The sequence below is a fragment of the Capsicum annuum genome, chromosome 4 (assembly GCF_002878395.1).
Source record: "Capsicum annuum cultivar UCD-10X-F1 chromosome 4, UCD10Xv1.1, whole genome shotgun sequence".
NCBI classification, from domain to species: domain Eukaryota; kingdom Viridiplantae; phylum Streptophyta; class Magnoliopsida; order Solanales; family Solanaceae; genus Capsicum; species Capsicum annuum.
Window position 1 is genome coordinate 71491971 of NC_061114.1, and position 20244 is coordinate 71512214.

A 20244-nucleotide genomic window follows, 5' to 3' on the forward strand; every position below is an offset into this window, starting at 1 on the left:
ATTAAAATAAAAAAGAAAATAATTTTAAAAAATCAACCACTTGTGGTCGGTTTTTATTAAAATAAAAAGAAAATAATTTTAAAAACCCGACAAATTGTGGTAGATTTTTTAATTAAAATAATTTTTTTATTTTTTAAATCGAATACTTATGGTCGGTTTTTGAACTAAAAAAATAAAAAGGTAAATAATTTTTAGAAACCAATAATTATATATATGTAATCAAATATATATATATATATATATATATATATATATATATATTATTTTTATTAAAAAATAATTATATATCTAATCTAATATATATATAATTTTTTGAAATTACACTGATCATACGTAGTCAGTAAAAAATATAATAATAATAAAAATCAATCAATCTTAAATTATGTGAAAAAAATACACTAAAATATATATCAAATAAAATAAACAAATTACGTTAAACATAAAATTTATCTTTTACTTATGTTTCAATATATAAAATTAATATTTTTCTTTGTATATACTTTAAATGACGTTAAACATGCATAATCTTTGTATAATGAATATGTGTGTATATATATATATATATATATATATATCATTCCGTTGAGATAATGATATTATGTTACTATTGCAGTCATAATAATGTAATATATAACCGATAATTCATCAGAATATAATGAATGTGTTCTATTATAAGGTAATATACTTGTGGATGTAATATATATAGTACGTATGCATTCAAGAGTTTATATATATAAATATCTTTATATATATATATATATATGTATATTGTAACGCTCCGAATCTGATACCCGGAATGCTACACAGTGCTCATGACTCCGAAGGACCACAAGCTAACCCATGACTGATATCTATACCTGTATATTGGATGATATACTGTATAAATGCGGAAATAGTAGGCTGAAACATGCCATAAGGTTCAAAACAGAAACGTAAATGATAAAACATAACATCTGAATGGGGTATTAAATACCCAAAACAACTGAAATAAACTGTCTAAACATGATAGTCTGAAAAGCCTCTAATTATCTGAATAAGGAGTTGATGGGACATGACCCCAACTAACTCTAACTAATAAATTACTTAATGAGATAATAAAGGATGGTTATGTCCTCGAAGGATGAGGACTCACTGCTATCTCTGACTGCTGAGACTGGAATGCTACTGATGCCCTGGAGCTCGTGCTTCTGAACTTATGATATAAAATACCATAGCGCAAATGTGTCAGTACTTTGGATATACTGGTATACATGGAAGGTAGGCTAAATGCAAAGGGTTCACATGCATGAACTATACTAACTGACTGGACAACATGAATGTGAGAATACATGCATGAATACATAATAACTGTAACTGAGTTCGTGATAACATGATTACTGAATTTGAGTACTGATAATATGAGATACTGATAACTGTATAACTAAAATAACTGATACTAAGCGATTGTTTCTGACAGTCTAGTTTCTGATAGAACTAGCTGAGTTACGTACTATTCTGAGTCGACTATATCTGACAGTCTTGAATTCTATAAAACTATCTGAGTTCTGTTACTGAGATTGAATGATTGTATCTGATAGTCCTGATTCTGTAACAAAAACTATGAGAAGTAGTTATCTAACCGACATGTCCCTAATACGCCATTATGAATGAGTTGGGGTGCAATTTGTAACCCCAATTGGAAGGGTGTCAATACTGCGCCACAGGTAAGGACAATATGTGAGTAACCCACATATAATAGGTAACTCTAGTGAGAATGGTAGGAACCCTTATATAACAGGTTAAGCCACCTCATCTACCCTCAAATAGCAGACTATGATGTCTCAACCTACACTGGCTACGTAGTTCTGGAATGCAAGGATTGCTTCTAAGAATCACACCCTTATATAACAGGTGAGTTACCATCCTTGGGTTCACTCGGTGCTAATTCCTACTCCCATTTGAATAGACACTGAACATGGATTACTGAACTGAATTAATTGAATTAACTGAGTTCTGTTGACTGATGGAATAGTACTGAGATTACTGTATTATCGGGATTTCTTGAGTCACATGACTGACTGAGTTCTATGGATCATGGATTGACTGAGGATATCGTGTAAACATGATATCGACTCTAGGCACACAACTATATTTTTCGGGTACAAGTACCCCCAGGACTCCATGGAAAGAAACTGACAAAGCATGACTTTCTTGAATACATGACTAACATCAACAATCCATAATTCATTGAGTAAGATATTTCATCAAATATTTGACATGTATAAACTTGTACATGAATGGGGATTTCATATTATAATACTAGTATGACACTTTTCTTTCACATAGGCATTTAATTAAACACATGGGGAACATGCTTTGGTTGCAAAATCATAAACACATCTAATAATCATGGATACATCAATCAACTTGTAATTTGAAGGGGGTTTATCATGGTTATTATGCAAATCATCACATACTAGGGTCAATTATTGGAATATGTAATTTAAAACATGAATCAAAACCACACAGCATCATGAACATGAATTTCAATTTAATTTAAATCTTGAACATTCACACATACTTAAATCTTGGATTTTAAAAGAGATTCTTGAGCTTCATGGGTTAAAAGGGGACCATGAATCAACACATGACATACCTTGATTATGAGTTTCTTGAAGTTCTTGGACTTGAAGAACTTAAATTTCTTAGTTTCTTGAAGAAGGATTTAGATTTTGTTCTTGGGGATTATCTTTAAAAGAAAACCCTAATTTGATGTTGTGAATGAATAATGAACTCATGTGCCTTGGTCTGATATAATTAGGGGTTAAAACGGGTGGAAAAAGATCCAAATACCCTTTAAAAAATGACTTAAAATTTGCTGAATGGGACCTGCGATGGCTCGTGTGATGGTCTGTCGCTGGATCGACGGTTCATCGTTTTGACCGTCGGATGTGGACCACAAGAAAAACTCACTGCCTTATAGAGACGGCTTGGGCTATGGTCCGTCGTAAGTTCAACGGTCCGTCAACCTATTCGTCGCACCTTACCTAGAAGTTTAACTCACTGCCTTAGTTGTGACGGTCTAGGTGACGGTCCGTCGCTAGATCGACGGTCCGTCAACCTGGCCGTCGCACCTGGGCGATTCTGACAGCTCAGAGTAAAACGTCCATAACTTTTAACTCCGATATCGGATTTGGACGAAGTTGGTATCGTTGGAAAGCTAATTCAATTTCCCACATGATAAAAAGTGAAAATATTAAAAATTCCATGTGTACAAAATGGATTCATATTTTAAAGTAAGTTTCTAATATTCTTGGGATGATTTTAAGCTAGGTAGAAGTATGGGATATTATAATATCTCCCCCTTGAGAACATTCGTTCTCGAATGAGACTGAGTGAGAGGGGAGAAGATAAACTAATGTACATACTGAGCATAAATGACTTGAACATAACTTCATGACTGATAACTGAATATATCATACTGAACATGCATATCTGATGTATGATTATATAATTGAACTGACATATGAATGCATAACTGAATATGCAATGGTATTTAATACCAAGTTTATAATGGAATTATGAACATGAAATGGATGTCAAGCTTGTAACTGAAATCTGAACATGAAACTGAAAAGCTTAAGGAGAACTGTTACCTTGACCTAGAATTGAGTTTGCGGAGAAGAGGTGAGGATACTTGGTCCATATGTCTGCTTCAGCTTCCCAAGTAGCTCCTTCAACTGATTGATTTCGCCAAAGAACTTTGACTAGAGGTACTTCTTTGTTCCTTAGTCTACGTGTCTGGTAGTCAAGAATTTTGACTGGAATCTCTTCCTAAGAGAGGCTGTTCTGAACATCTATGCGCTGAATAGGGACTACAACTGTTAGGTCACCTATGCACTTCTTGAGCAAGGAGACATGGAAGACTGGATGAACTGAGGCTAGATCTGAAGGAAATTCGAGCTCATAGGCTACCTTGCCAAGACGATTGAGAATTTTGAATGGATCGACATATCGGGGACTAAGCTTTCCCTTCTTGCCAAATCTCTTCACTCCTTTCATGGGAGAGATCTTTAGATAGACATAATCACCAATCTCAAACTCGAGATCCTTTTTGCACACATCTGCATAAGACTTCTGTCGGCTCTGAGCAACTCAGAGTCTTTCTTTGATCAACTAAACTTTCTCTGAGGCATCGAATACTAAGTCAGGCCTTAAACTGAGGCCTCACTAATTTTGAACCAACCAATTAGAGATCTGCATCTCCTACCATAGAGAGCTTTGAATGGAGCCATCCGAATACAGGAATGATAGCTGTTGTTATATGCAAACTCAATCAAAGGCAAGTGGTCATCCCAACTACCCTTGAAATCAATTGCACACGCCCTTAGCATATCTTCTAAAATCTGAATGGTCCTTTCTGCTTGACCATCTGTCTGAGGATAGAAGGCTGTACTGAGATGAACTCGGGTACCAAGACCCTTTAGGAATGCTTTCCAAAAATATAAAAAGTGAACTGGGTACCTCTGTCTAAGATAATAGCTGACGAAATACTGTGAAATCTAACCAACTCCCTGATGTAGAGTTTGGATAATCCTCGGCTGAATAAGAGGTATGAACTGAAAGGAAATAAGCTGAATTGGTCATTCTGTCTACAATGAACCAGACTGAATCATACTGGCGATAAGTACGAGGCAAACCCATCACAAAGTCCATGTTCACTTCTTCCCACATCTAAGTAGGAATGGTGAACTCCTGCATGGAAACACTAGGCTTCTGATGCTCTATATTAATATGTTGACATGTAGAGCACTTAGCCATAAACTCTACAATATATCTCTTCATCTCACTCCACCAATAGGTCTCCCGCAAATTATTGTACATCTTTGTGGCCCCTGGATGAATAGAGTAGTGCGTACCATGCGCTTCTGCAAGAATTCCCTGCCTTAAGTTATCTACACCTAGAACACAGAGACGACCCTGACAATGCAAGACACCATCTCTCCTTTGGGAGAAAACTTTTATTTTCTGATCCTCGACTGAATCTTTCAACTTGACAAGGCTGGGATCTCTATCTTGATTTTCTTTTACTTCAGAAACTAGAGATAATTCTAAACTACTCTAAACCTATATATCACCCTCTTCTGTATCGACTAAGAGAATGCCTAGTCTGGCAAAATGATGGACTTCCTGAGCTAGCTTCTTTTACTATCCTTAACATGAGTAACACTACCCATAGACAGTCTACTGAGAGCGTCGACTACTACGTTGGCCTTGCCCGAATGATAAAGAATACTTATATCATAATCTTTCAAGAGCTCTAATCGCCTTTTCCGATGAAGATTGAAATCTTTTTGAGAAAAGACATACTGAAGGTTCTTATGATCTGTGAACACATCTACATGAACTCCATAGTGATAATGCCTTAAAATCTTTAAGGAAAATACTACGTCTGCTAACTCAAGATCATAAGTCGGATAATTCTTCTCATGGGGTTTAAGTTGCCTGGAGGCGTAGGCTATGACCTTACCATGCTACATGAGGACAAAACCCAAACCTACTCTAGATGCATCACAATACACTACGAACCCATCTGGACCATATAGAAGAGCTAAGACTGGAGCTGAGGTAAGTCGAGTCTTCAACTCCTAAAAACTCTTCTTGCAAGGATCTGAACACTAAAACTTGACTTTTTTCTGAGTCAAACTGGACATAGGGGATGAAATAGAAGAAAATCCCTCAATAAACCATCTATAATAGCCAGCCAAACCAAAGAAACTCTTGATATCTAATAGAGAGATAGGTCTGGGCCAGTTTCTTACTACTTCAGTCTTTTGAGGATCAACCCTAATGACATCACCAGAAATAATATGACCAAGGAAAGCCACTGACCTTAGGCAAAATTCACACTTACTAAATTTGACAAACAACTGATGATCTCTGAGGGTTTGAAGTATAATTCTGAGATGGTCTGCATGATAACGCTCACTGCGGGAATAGATCAGAATATCATCTATGAAGACTATGATGAACATATCCAAGTACTGCTTGAACACCTGGTTCATCAAGTCCATGAAATCGGCTAGGGCATTAGTAAGACAAAAGAACATGACCAAGAATTCAAAGTGACCATACCGAGTATAGAAGGCTATTTTTAGAATTTCACATTCTCTGAGTCTGAACTGATGATAACAGGATCTGAGGTCTATCTTAGAGAAATAACTGTCACCCTGAAGTTGGCCAAACAAGTCATCAATTTTAGGAAGTGGATACTTGTTCTTGACTGTGACTTTATTAAGCTGACGGTAGTATATACATATTCTAAAAGAACCATCTTTCTTTCTCCCAAATAAGACTGGTGCGCCCCATAGGGACATACTGAGTCTGATGAATCCTTTATCTAAGAGATTTTTCAACTGCCTTTTTAATTCTCTGAGTTCTGCTGGTGCCATCCTGTATGGCAAAATAGATATAGGCTGAGTATCTGGAAGAAGATCGATGCCGAAGTCTATTTCCCTTTTTGGAGAAATTCCTAGAAGATCTTCACTGATTCAAGAGTGGGAGTTTTAGAACTAGAGTCCTTGACATGAACAAAATGATAGACACACCCCGTAGATATTATTTTCCATGCTCGAAGGTAGGAAACAATCTGACCTCTGAAAGCTGAAGTACTACCCCTCTACTCTAGGATAGGTTCATTCAGAAACTAAAATTGGACTATTTTGTTTCTGGAGTCGACTGTGGCATAGTAGGAATGAAGCCAATCCATGTCGAGAATGATATCAAAATCAGTCATCTCTAATTCGACTAAGTCTGCTACGGTGACTTTCTAAAATATCATAACCGAATAGTTCCTGTATACCCGTCGGGCTATGATAGTTTTACCCACTTGGGTAGACACTGAAAAGGGCTCTGCTAGAATTTTGGGACTGACTTCAAAATTGCCTGCTATATAGGGAGTAACAAAAGACAAGGAAGAACTTGGATCTAGTAAAGCGTAAACATGCACATGAAAGATCTGTAACATACTAGTAACCATATCAGGAGAATTTTCCTGATCTTGTCGGGACTGGAGAGCATAGAGTCAATTTAGGCATTACACACTAGTAGTGCTGGAGCACCCTACTAATTTAGGTGACTGGAATGAGCTGAGGAACGGTTCTACTTCTCCCTCACCTTAGGCTGAGTAAAGATGAAACTACCTGTCCTTGCTCTCTTATTCTGCTTCTTTCTTACCTTAATCTATTGCTCTTTTATCTGATGAGCATGAGTCATAAGCCTGGATAAGTCATGTCACTATTCAACATAGCAGACCTACACTCATTGACCACACTATCGTTTACCCCAGAAATAAACTTACTCATCTCGGCCCTGCTATATGCAACCACATGAGGAGCATATCTGGATAATTGAGTAAACTTAAGAGAATACTTTTTCACCGTCATATTGCCCTGCCTAAGGTTGATAAATTCTAACACCTTAGCCTCTCTCAGCTCTTGGGGGAAAGAATCTATCTAAGAATGCAGTGATAAACTCCTCCCACTCAATAGGCCCTATATCATCTGGCCTTTATGACTTTCACTGCTTGAACTAAGTGTGAGAAATATCCTGTAACTGATATACAGCTAGCTCAACACTCTCAACAGCTGACACCCCCATAATGTCAGTAACCTTTTGAACCTGACCGATGCATTCTTGAGGGTCCTCATTTGACTTAGACCCGAGAAAGGATGAAGGATTTATTCGGGTGAAGTCTTGAGTCCTGGCTGTAGCTAAATTGGCCACTAGGTTGGCCGAAACAACAGCTGGTCATTCATTCTGAGAAGCAACTGACTGAGCAAGAGTAGTGAATGTAGCTCTGAACTCTGCATGAGAGACATGTTTGCCCAAAGGTTCTTCATTTGAATAATTCCCATTTCTTCTTTTAGGAGGCATGTTCTGTAGAAGAAAGGGGAAATGGTTAGACCATACTGAGAGATTAGATTGAGATTATACTCACTGGCACAACATGAATACTAAAAGAAAGGAAGCTGTTCCTAAAACATTATAGCCTCCTGCACATAAATATAGTGCGCAACACACCCATGTATAAGACTCTACTAGATGTGGCTTTCAGACTTCCTAGGACTCTATTGAACCTTAGGCTCTAATACTAAGTTTGTAACACCCCAAATCTGATACTCGGAATGCTACACGATGCTCATGACCCTGAAGGACCACAATCTAACCCATGACTGATATCTGTACTTGTATACTAGGTGATACACTATATAAATATGGAATAGTAGGCTGAAACGGTTCAAAACTAAAACGTAACTGATAAAACATAACATCTGAATGGGGTATGGAATACCCAAAATAACTAAAATAAATTGTCTTAACATGATGTCTGAAAAACCTCTAACTGTCTAAATAAGGAGTTGATGGGACATATCCTAAACTAACTCTAGCTAATAAATTAATTAATGAGATAATAAAGAATGGTCATGTTCTCGAAGGATGAGGACTCACTGCTATCTTTGATTGCTGAGACTGGAAAGCTACTGATGCTCTGGAGCTTGAGCGTCGAAAACTATGGTATAAAATACCACAGCACAAATGTGTCAGTACTTTAAATGTACTGGTATACATGGAAGGTAGGCTGAATGCAAAGGGGTCACATGCATGAACTATACTAACTGACTGGACAACATGAACGTGAGAATACATGCAAGAATACATAATAACTGTAACTGAGTTCGTGATAACATGATTACTAAATCTGCGTACTAATTACATGAGATGCTGATAACTGTATAACTCGAATAACTGATACTAAGTGATTGTATCTAACAGTCTAGTTTCTGATGGAACTAGCTGAGTTCTGTACTATTCTGAGTCGACTGTATCTGACTGTCCTAAATTCTGTAGAACTATCTGAGTTCTATTACTAAGACTGAATGACTATATCTGATAGTCTTGATTCTATAACTGAAACTGTGGAAAGTAGTTATCTAATCGATATGCCCCTAATATGCCATTATGGCTGAGTTGGGGTTCAATCTGTAACCCCAATTGGAAGGGTATCAATATCGCGCGCTGGTAAGGACAATATGTGAGTAACCCTCATATAACAGGTAACTCTAGTGAGAATGGTGGGAACCCTCATATAATGGGTTAAGCCACCTCATCTACCCTCAAATAGAAGGCTATGATGTCTCAACCTATGCTGGCTATGTAGTTCTGGAATGCAAGGATTACTTCTAAGAATTACATTCTCATATAACAAGTGAGTTCCCATCCTTGGGTTCACTCGGTGCTAATTCCTACTCCCATCTTAATAGACACTGAACATGGATTAATGAACTAAATTAACTGAGTTTCGTTGACTAACGAAATAGTATTGAGATTACTGTATTACTGAGATTTCCTGAGTCACATGACTGACTGAGTTCTATGGATCATGGCTTTACTGAGGATATCATAAAAACATGATACTAACTCTAGGCACACAACTATATTTTTCGGGTACAAGTACCCCCAGGACTCTATGGAAAGAAACTGAAAAATTATGACTTTCTTGAATACATGACTAACATCAACAATCTATAATTCATTGAGTAAGACATTTCATCAAACATTTGACATGCATCAACTTTTACATGGATGGGGATTTCATATTATAATACTAGTATGGCACTTTCCTTTCACATAGGCATTTAATCAAACACATGGGGAGCATGCTTTGTTTATAAAATTATCAACACATCTAATAATCATGGATACATCAATCAACTTGTAATTTGAAGGGGGTTTATCATGGTTATTATGCAAATCATCACATACTAGGGTCAATTATTGGAATATGTAATTTAAAACATGAATCAAAACCACACAGCATCATGAACATAAATTTCAATTCAATTTAAATCATGAACATTCAAACATACCTAAATCTTGGATTTTAAAAGAGATTCTTGAGCTTCATGGGTGAAAAAGGACCTATGAATCAACACATGACATACCTTGATTGTGAGTTTCTTGAAGTTCTTAGACTTGAAGAACTTGAATTTCTTGGTTTCTTGAAGAAGGATTTGGATCTTGTTCTTGGGGATTATCTTTGAGAGAAAACCCTAAGTTGATCTTGTGAATGAATAATGAACTTATGAGCCTTGATCTGATATAATTAGGGATTAAAATGGGTGAAAAAAGACCCAGATACCCTTTAAAAATGACTTAAAATTATCTGAATGGGACCTGCGACGGCTCTTGTGACAGTCCATCCCTGGCTCGACGGTTCGTCGTTTCGACCGTCAAACGTGGACTAAAAGAAAGACTCACTACCTTATAGCGACGGCTTGGGCGATGGTCCATTGCAAGTTTGATGGCCCGTCAACCTGTCCATCGCACCTTATCCAGAAAATTAACTTACTACCTTGGCTGCGATGGTCTAGGTGACGGTCTGTCACTAGATCGACGGTCCATCAACCTAGCCGTCGCACCTGGGCATGACAACTTTGAGTAAAACATCCATAACTTTTTACTCCGATACTAGATTTGGACAAAATTAGTATTGTTGGAAAGCTAATTCAATTTCTCACATGATAAAAAGTGAAAATCTTAAAAATTGCACATGTACAAAAATGGATTCATATTTCAAAATAAGTTTTTAAAATTCTTGGGATGATTTTAAGCTAGGTAGAAGTACGGGGTATTACATATATATATGTGTGTGTGTGTGTGTGTGTGTGTGTGTGTATGTGTGTCATGTAGTGATTGATTGATGAAACACATCGCATTATATTATTAGATAATATACGTGTGTACATTTGTGATATATATAGTATGTATTTAGAACTTGATATAGTCGATAGTATGTATACGTGTGTGTATGTATAGGTATATATATAGTATATACATATTATATAGTGAAGGTGTATTAATGACATAAGATAATCTAATTGATAATTCATCTGAGTATTTATGATATACGTTGTATATTTTATGGGGTAGTAAAATCATGTATGTGATGTTTATAGTACGTATTTGAAAGTTGATATAGACAATTGAATATATGTATATGTATGTATATCTCGTGTTGTGACGTATATAGTAATCGAAAGCTAGATAACTGAATCTGTATATCAAAATATTTTGAATGATACGTTGATATCATATTATTGAGGAAATAGATATACTATTTTGTGTCAATGCAGATACACATATATTGTTAAAGTTGTAATAACGTAAGACAAGTAACCGATAATTTATCTGATTAACATGTTGTATTATGAGGTGTGTATATATATATATATATATATATATGTATATATAATATAGCATTTAAAAGATAATTAACCAAAAATTTATCTTAATTTGCAAAATTCATTGATATTATTATACGATTGAGGAAATATACTACCCGTGTTAATGTGATGATAAAATAAATAGTTATCTAATTTAAATATATACGTGTTGTATTAAATTATTTGGATGTTTTTATAAATATTATAGAATTTATTAAAAAATTAATATGTTAAAAATTAATTTTTATTTATTAATTATAGTTTGTTAAATATTAATTTATCAATAATTTTTGAAAACCGACCACATGTGGTCGGTTTTTAAATAATTAAAAAAAATTAATTTCCATTAACTCGACCCGACTCGATAAAAACAATAAAAGATCAAAACACACACACCTAACCTAAATCGTGATCTCAGCACCCATCAACACACATCAACAAACAACAACATACACACATCGACGACTGCTCCGTCTACTCCGGCTAGGTACTCCGGAGACTGCTCCCGCTCTACTCCGGCGATGACAGCTCAGGTATAAAGCTACTTTTGTGTTTCTTTTTTAATTTTTTGAGATTCTTGAATTCTTTTTATGGTTTAGCTTGTTGTTTTAGATATGAGTTTTGCTTGATTGAAGTTATTCATGGTAGAAATCCCTCAAAATTTGAGTCTTTTGAATCTTTAGCTATGAAATTTTGAGGTTCTTGATTTGCTTTTATGGTAGCTTTTGATATGCGTTTTGTGGTGTTGAAGTTATTATTGGTTGGGATTCCTAAAAATTGAAATCACTAGTTATGATTTGTTGAGATTCTTGATTTACTTTTATGGTTTAGCTTGTTGTTTTTTATATGAGTTTTGCTAAATCACTCAAAGTTGGAGTATTTTGTCGTGATTTTTTAGGTTCTTGATTATTTTTTTTGCTTGGATTGAAGTTATTATTGGTAGGAATTTCTCAAAGTTGGAAAATTTAGCTGTCAACATTTGAGATTTGATTTGCTTTTAAGGTTAGCTTGTTGTATTTGATATTGGTTGAAGTTATTCATGGTAGAAATCTATTAAAGTTGGAATCTTTAATTGTGATATTTTCAGATTCTTGATTTCCTTTTGTCAGTTTACTTGTTGTTGTTTATCTGGGTTTAGTTGGATTGAAGGTATTATCAGCTAAAAATTATTTGACTGCTTGGATACTATTTATTAAATATTTTTATTTTGAACGACAGGTTGAAAATTATTCTTCTACTCCTAATTTAGTATCTTTGTGCTACCAGCATATCTGAATCTAGATTTAGTGACTGCTTATCTCTTTCACTTTAATTTAGGCCAAGCAAAAGTACATTGATTTCTCTCTATTTTCTTATAATAAAGTTTTAAATGTAGTTTAGTTTGGGATTGTTCGCTGTAGAAGGCTTTGAAAGCCATAGGAATTTTGTGATGATTATATGATGTGAGAGGGACATGCGACCCCTCTACTTATATTTTCTTTGTTACACCTGTTCAATTGTTTGACTTATTATACTATAAATGAATATGTTGCTCGAAAGTGAATAAGTGTAGTAACTTAGCCTGAAGGTGAACTTTTATTTTTAATTTTGTTGAAGCGTAGGTATTTGAAATGTGAATTTTTTATTGTGAATTTTGGTATGCTTGATAATTTTGAATGTGGTTTAGTTTGTTGACTTGGGTGGTGACTTAGTGAGTTGAAATTGATTAAGTGTAGGTACTTTGAAAGGTGAATTTTTATTTTGAATATAATTAATTTTGGTGACTTGGGTGATGACTTAGTGACTTGAAAATATTGTAGTTTAGATACTTGAAAATGTTGAAGTTTAGTCACATGAAATTGATAAAGTGTAGGTACTTTAAAGGTGAATTTTTTGTTTTCTAATGTAGTTTAGTTTGGTGACTTTGGTGATGACTTAGTGAGTTAAAATTTACTAAGTGTAGGTACTTTAAAGGTGAATTTTTATTTTGAATGTGGTTTAGTTTGGTGACTTGGGTGATGACTTAGTGAGTTGAAAAAGTTGAAGTTTAGGTACTTGAAATGTGAATATTTATTTTGAATGTAGTTAAGTTTGGTGACTTGGTAGGTGAATTAGTCACTTGAAATTGATAAAGTGTAGGTACTTTAAAGGTGAATTTTTGAAATGAATGTGGTGTAGTTTGGTGACTTGGGTGATGACTTACTGAGTTGAAATTTACTAAGTGTAGGTACTTTAAAAGTAAATTTTTATTTTGAATGTCATTTAGTTTGGTGACTTAGTAGGTGACTTAGTGAGTTGAAAATGTTGAAGTTTAGGTACTTGAAAATGTTGAAGTTTAGTCACATGAAATTAATAAAGTGTAGGTAAATTAAAGGTGAATTTTTTGTTTTGAATGTGGTTTAGTTTGGTGACTTTGGTGATGACTTAGTGAGTTGAAATTTACTAAGTGTAGGTACTTTAAAGATGAATTTTTATTTTGTATGTGGTTTTGGTGATAACTTAGTGAGTTGAAATTTACTAAGTGTAGGTACTTTAAAGATGAATTTCTGTTTTGAATGTGGTTTAGTTTGGTGACTTGGCTGATGACTTAGTGAGTTGAAATTTTCTAAGTGTAGGTACTTTAAAGGTGAATTTTTGTTTTGAATGTGGTTTAGTTTGGTGACTTGGTAGGTGACTTAGTCACTTGAAATTGATAAGGTGTAGGTACTTTAAAGGTGAATTTTTGAAATGAATGTGGTTTAGTTTGGTGACTTGGGTGATGAATTACTGAGTTGAAATTGACTAAGTGTAGGCACTTTAAAGGTGAATTTTTATTTTGAATGTGGTTAAGTTTGGTGACTTAGTCAGTTGATAATGTTGAAGTTTAGGTACTTGAAAATGTTGAAGTTTAGTCACATGAAATTGATAAAGTGTAGGTACATTAAAGGTGAATTTTTTGTTTTGAATGTGGTTTAGTTTGGTGACTTTGGTGATGACTTAGTGAGTTAAAATTTACTAAGTGTAGGTACTTAAAAGGTAAATTTTTATTTTGAATGTGATTTATTTTGGTGACTTGGGTGATGACTTAGTTTGGTAACTTGGTAGGTGACTTAGTGAGTTGAAAATGTTGAAGTTTAGGTACTTGAAATGTGAATTTTTGTTTTGAATGTAGCTAAGTTTGGTGACTTAGTCACTTAAAATTGATGAAGTATAGGTACTTTAAAGGTAAATTTTTTGTTTTGATAAAGTGTAATCATCACTTGCTAAACTTTTTATGACTTGATCTAATTAGCTGAATCTGACTGATTGTGTAGATGGAACCTGATTATAGCTGGATATATCAACGGAATAATGAAAATAAAATGGGTCTAAGGGAGGAATTTGTTGAAGGTGTCAGGCGATTTGTTGAACATGCTAACACACTTGATGTTTGGTCATGTTTTGAGGATATTCGTTGTCCTTGTGTTAGATGTGATGGTATAAATCTTTTAAAAGAAGAAGTTGTGAAGGAACATCTTTATAGAAAGGAGTTTCATGAGGATTTTTTAAGATTGCATGCTATTGATGGTGATGTTGGGTAAAATAACTTTGTTATTGGAGAAAGTAGTAGGTATGCAGGGCATAATGAATATCAAGATACTAGGATAACAGAAATGGTGCACTATACTTTTGGGATGCAACACGGGGGAGACTTTAGGGAAACTGTCGAAGATGTTCCTAATAGCAAAGCGGGCAAATTCTATGAACAATTGCATGCTGCTAGTCATCTTTTGTTTGATGGGTGTTCACATTCTCGTTTGTCTATTGCTGTTAGATTATTAAGTATTAAATCTGACTGGAATATTGCTGAAGGAGGAATAGACTCAATGATAGACCTTATTAAAGAGTTAGTTGACCTTGGCTTGGAGGTTCCTGATTCTTTTTATAAGGCAAAAAGATTGGTGTCAAAGTTAGGTCTCTCCTTGGTTAGAATTGATTGTTGTGAATGGTTGTATGTTATACTTTAAGGAAGATGCTAACCTAGAGTCCTGTAAGTTTTGTCAGCACCATCGATATAAGCGTGGTTGTAGTGAAAATAAAATTGCTATTAAGGCAATGAATTATTTACCTCTACTGCCAAGGTTGAAGAGGTTGTATACTTTAAACAAATCAGTTCCTCATATGAGATGTCACAGTGAAAATAGAAGGCCCACTGGTGTTATGTGTTATCTATCTGATGGAGAGGCTTGGAAGCATTTTGATGCAACATATCCAGATTTTGCAGCTGAGCTACGAAATATTCATTTGGAATTATGTGTGGATGGCTTCTCTCATTTTTCAGTTGGTGCTGCACCATATTCATGTTGGCCTGTATTTATCACCCCGTATAATCTTCATCCTGAAATATTGATGACTAGTCCCTATGTATTTCTGAATTATGTTGTTCTTAGCCCGAGTAATCCAAAAAGTATAATAGATGTCTACTTGCAGCCTTTGATCGATGAAATTCAAGTTTTATGGCATGATGGGGTTGAAACTTGGGACATCTCACTTAAATAGAATTTCAATCTGTGTGCATATCTAATGTGGACTGTTAATGATTTTCATGCTTATGAAATATTATCTGGGTGGATGACAGATGGAAAGTTGGATTGTCCATACTGCATAGAAAAAACAAAATCTTTCACATAGAGACATGGCTGGAAAAATTCATGGTTTGACTGTCATCATTGTTTGTTGCCACCTGATCATGAATTTAGGAGACTTAAGAATGCATTCAGAAGTAATAGAAGGGAGCATGATTGTCCACCTCCAAGGCTATTTGGTCATGACATTTGGCAGATAGTTCAAGATTTGCCTAAAGTCAGCGAGGAACCATTGTACAGGGTTGATGGATATGAAGTTTTGCATAATTGGACGAACCAAAGTATATTTTGGGAGTTAGAATATTAGCCAGATAATTTACTTAGAAATAATGTTAATGTCATGCATACTGAGAAGAACTATTTTGACAACTTGTTCAATAGAGTTATGGATGTCATCGCAAAACAAAAGATAATCCTAAGGCCAGACTTGACTTACCAGAATATTGCAAACGCAGAGAATTACACTTACAGAAGAGGCCCAATTACAATATTCTTAAGCCCAAGTCTATTTTTACATTCAAGTTGGACCAAAAGCGTCAAATATGTGAGTGGGTCCAAAGTTTGAAGATGTTGATGAATATACCTCAAATTTGGGAAAGAGGGTTGATATGGCACAAGGAATCTTGCATGGAATAAAAATCCATGATTATCATATTTTCATGGAACAATTACTTCCAATTGCTTTTATTGGTTTACATGAAAACATATAGAAATCAATAGCAGAGATCAGTTTGTTCTTCAAAAACTGATGTGCCACCATATTAAAAGAAGAAAATCTAGCGTGAATGGAAAGTAATATTTTTGTTATCACCAACAAGTTGGAGAAGATTTTCCTCCAGCATTCTTTGATGTGATGGAACATCTTCCCATTCACCTTGTGCACGAAGCTCGGCTAGGCGGTCCAGTTCAAACTAGGTGGATGTATCCATTCGAACGGTAAGCAATTACAACATATTTAAATTCATACATATCTTTTTCTAATATAGTAAACATCTAATCTTAAGATTGTACAGGACAATTGGAAAATTGAAAGGGTTCCCAAAAACAAACATAGGGTGGAAGGATCTATAATTGAGGCATCTCTTGTAAGAGAAACGTTTCAATTTTATTCATACTACTTTCATGATGAAGTTGCTTGTTTAAGAAACCGACTGAATCATCACCAGGATGATGAGAATGAGCCTCATTTGCAACCAATATCAATTTTATATCAATTTAGTTGTAAGGCTAAAAAGACCATACGTCTCCGGCTCACTCCCACAGAGCGCAAATCAGCAACTTTGCATGTCTTGCTAATTGTCCGGAAGTTGAGCCCTTTCTAAAGTAAGGAGATTAAAATTTTAACATATCTTATTTATTTACTCATTTCATTAAGGAAACTAATTGTGTTTCGCATGTTGAATTTTCAGTTCATTTAAGACTCAGTTCCACGAAATCAAGTGTATGCATTCTTTGCAACATGGTTTACATATGAGGTTTGTAAGTGTATTAATATTTCTACAAATTTTAAAAATTTACACATTCCTCAACTAACATATATATATATATATAAGTATAATATTTTTAAGTACACTAGCCACCAAATGCAGCCGTATACGATCAGTTCTTGAGAGATATTTCCTTGGGTCCAGTTGAAGCTCATGCAATGTTCCATTACACATTAAATGGGTTTAAATTTTCCATCGAAGAACACACCAAAACAAGAAAAATAAATAATGGTGGTGTTTGGGTTAAGGGTGATAATGATGTTAATTACTTTGGCATCATACACAAGATCTAAGAACTGGAGTATGCTGGTTTCCCAATAAAAAGAATTGTCCTTTTCTATGTAAGTGGTTTGATCCAAGCACAATAGGCACAAGAGGACATAAGGAGTATAACATTATTGAAGTGAAGCACAATAGGTAGTATCCTATTTACGATTCATTTGTTCTAGCACAAAATGCTAAATAAGTGTATTATGGTCCTTATCCGTTGCACAGTGATAAGTCTGATTGGTGGGCTGTAATCAAAACAAAGTCTATAGGATGGGTGGAAGTTGAGAAAGTGCTGGAGACTGCGTATCGAAATGAAATACAGATTGATCACCAGCTAGTGGACATTGACTTAGTGGATAGTTTGAATCACCTGAAAAATATATTTGAAGAAGTTAATATTGCGGAGGAAGATGCTGAGTGGGTAGGAGATGAGAAAACTTCTGAAGAGGGTGAATGGTTTAGTGGAGAGTCTTCAGAAGAGGAGGATTTGTTTGTGTAGGTTGTATTTATTATATATTGATGTCTTTATGCTTTGTACTATATATTTACCTTTATGTTTCTTATTTAAGATTGATATGTAATATACTGTTTAAGATTATAGTTTTCACTTTTTCATAATTTATATAGTAATAAAAATATTCTTGTCTATCTCGTGTTGTTGGAGCTATTTGAAATGTGAATTAGTAACTTGAAATTAGTTACTTGGAATGTTTTCTTATATATTTATTTTGTAGGAACTAACTACTTGTTAACTTTACATAATTTAGAGGTCAGGTAGAGGTGAAAAAGGTAAGGAAAAAGTTAATCCTACGAAAACAAAAAAGAAAAAACAACCTCCGTCTTATAGACGACCGACAGGTATTCATTTATCTGAGGGTCGGTTTGCTGAAGCGCCAGCACGACCCTCATATTCTAGGTCATCTTAGCATTCAGTTTCTGCTCCTATGCATATGGGGCCATATCATGGGTCTACACCGACTCATTCTTCTTTTATTACTGTGCCAGTGCCATCATAGTACTATCGGACGATTGCTGGCACATCCGGATATCTACCATTGTAAGTACCCTCCTGTAGCAGTCACCCAGGTTCGTATAGTGATTCTGCTGGATCTATTGGGTTGTCGAATCTTTATCTTAGAGTTACTCCATCCGATGCTTCAGATCTGCCCACGCCAGTGCATCCACCAGCACTTGCTCTACAGCCTGGAGACAGAGATGATTATGGGAGGCGTTATCTTATTCAATATGGAATAGGGTATGGTTTCTAAATATAATAACATTATTCATTTTTTATTACTATATTATTTTGCTCTATGAAATTACTGTTTGATCTTGTGTGGTAGGTTTAAGCCAGATGATGGAGTTGGAAAAACTGCGAGTAAATGCATTGGTCAGCACTTCAACGGCTACTGGAACAATTGACAAAAGGTTCCACAAAATTACAGAGAAAGAATGTTTGACGAATTTCATGTAAGGATTTAACTTATCGACTACTTAACACATTATTAGAACAAAGAATTGAATATTATATTTTTTATTTTTCATTATAAAAATATTATTGGTGGGATGATGCGAATGAATGTGCTATAAAGAGAAATTTTTACAAAAGATCTAGATCTAGATTTAACGGTCTGTTGGATTATGCCAGAACCAACTTGGTAAGACCAGACTGGATAAGTGAATCCTTATGGCAACAGTATTTTCGCTATTGGAAAAGTGAAGAATACCAATTGTTGAGGGACAAAAAAAAGAAAGCCCGAGCATCATCCAAGGGTGGCTCCCTACATACTGCAGGTGCAGTTAGTATGATTGATGTGGAGGAAAAAATGCTATGTAACTTAATAGTTTTTAATTGTTTGTTTCTATTTAAATTTTTAATTATTTGAAGATTAATAATTTTTTCATATGCAGAAAAAAGAAAAGGGTAGGAAGATACCATATGATGAGCTATTCGAGGAGACGCATGTGAGGAAGAAAAAGAACCCTACTGATGAAGATGTCTGGGTTGAGCCTCGTGCAAAAACTGTCCATGTAAGAATAAAATTTTGAATTTATGAATCTTTTTCTCAAAGTTGATATTATTCAAGTATAAGTACTTTAATATTTTTTTACTATTAATTTTAACTTTACTTTGAATATAGGAAAAATATAGGAAGCTCCTTAGTGAGTTTCATAGTAGTCAGCCTCCTGAAAGTCAGGGTGACCCAATATCCCAACATGTAGAGGAGGAGTTATGGGATCAAACTATGGGTCCTGCAGTTAGAGGCCATTTTTACGGATACCACAGAAATCATTTTGGCGAGAATGTTAGGTATTCATCCGGTCCTACATCCTATACCTCTTCAGTTGATAGAGAAACCATTAAATCACTAAAAAAATACAATTTCTAAACTCACTGAAGAGCTTGCTGAACAGAGAGAGAGGGCGCATAAGAAGGAGGAAACAACATCACAAATTAGGATGCTGCATGAGCAGTTCAGCTCTTTTATTCAGACTGCAGGGATTATTCCTCCATTTTCTGGTGATGCAGTTCAGGCTGCAAAAGGTCTAGGCCCACTGGATGATATCATCATAGATGAGGATGCGGAAGACGAAGATGATGACGATGAAGATGAGTTGTAGTTTTTTGACTTTTGTATG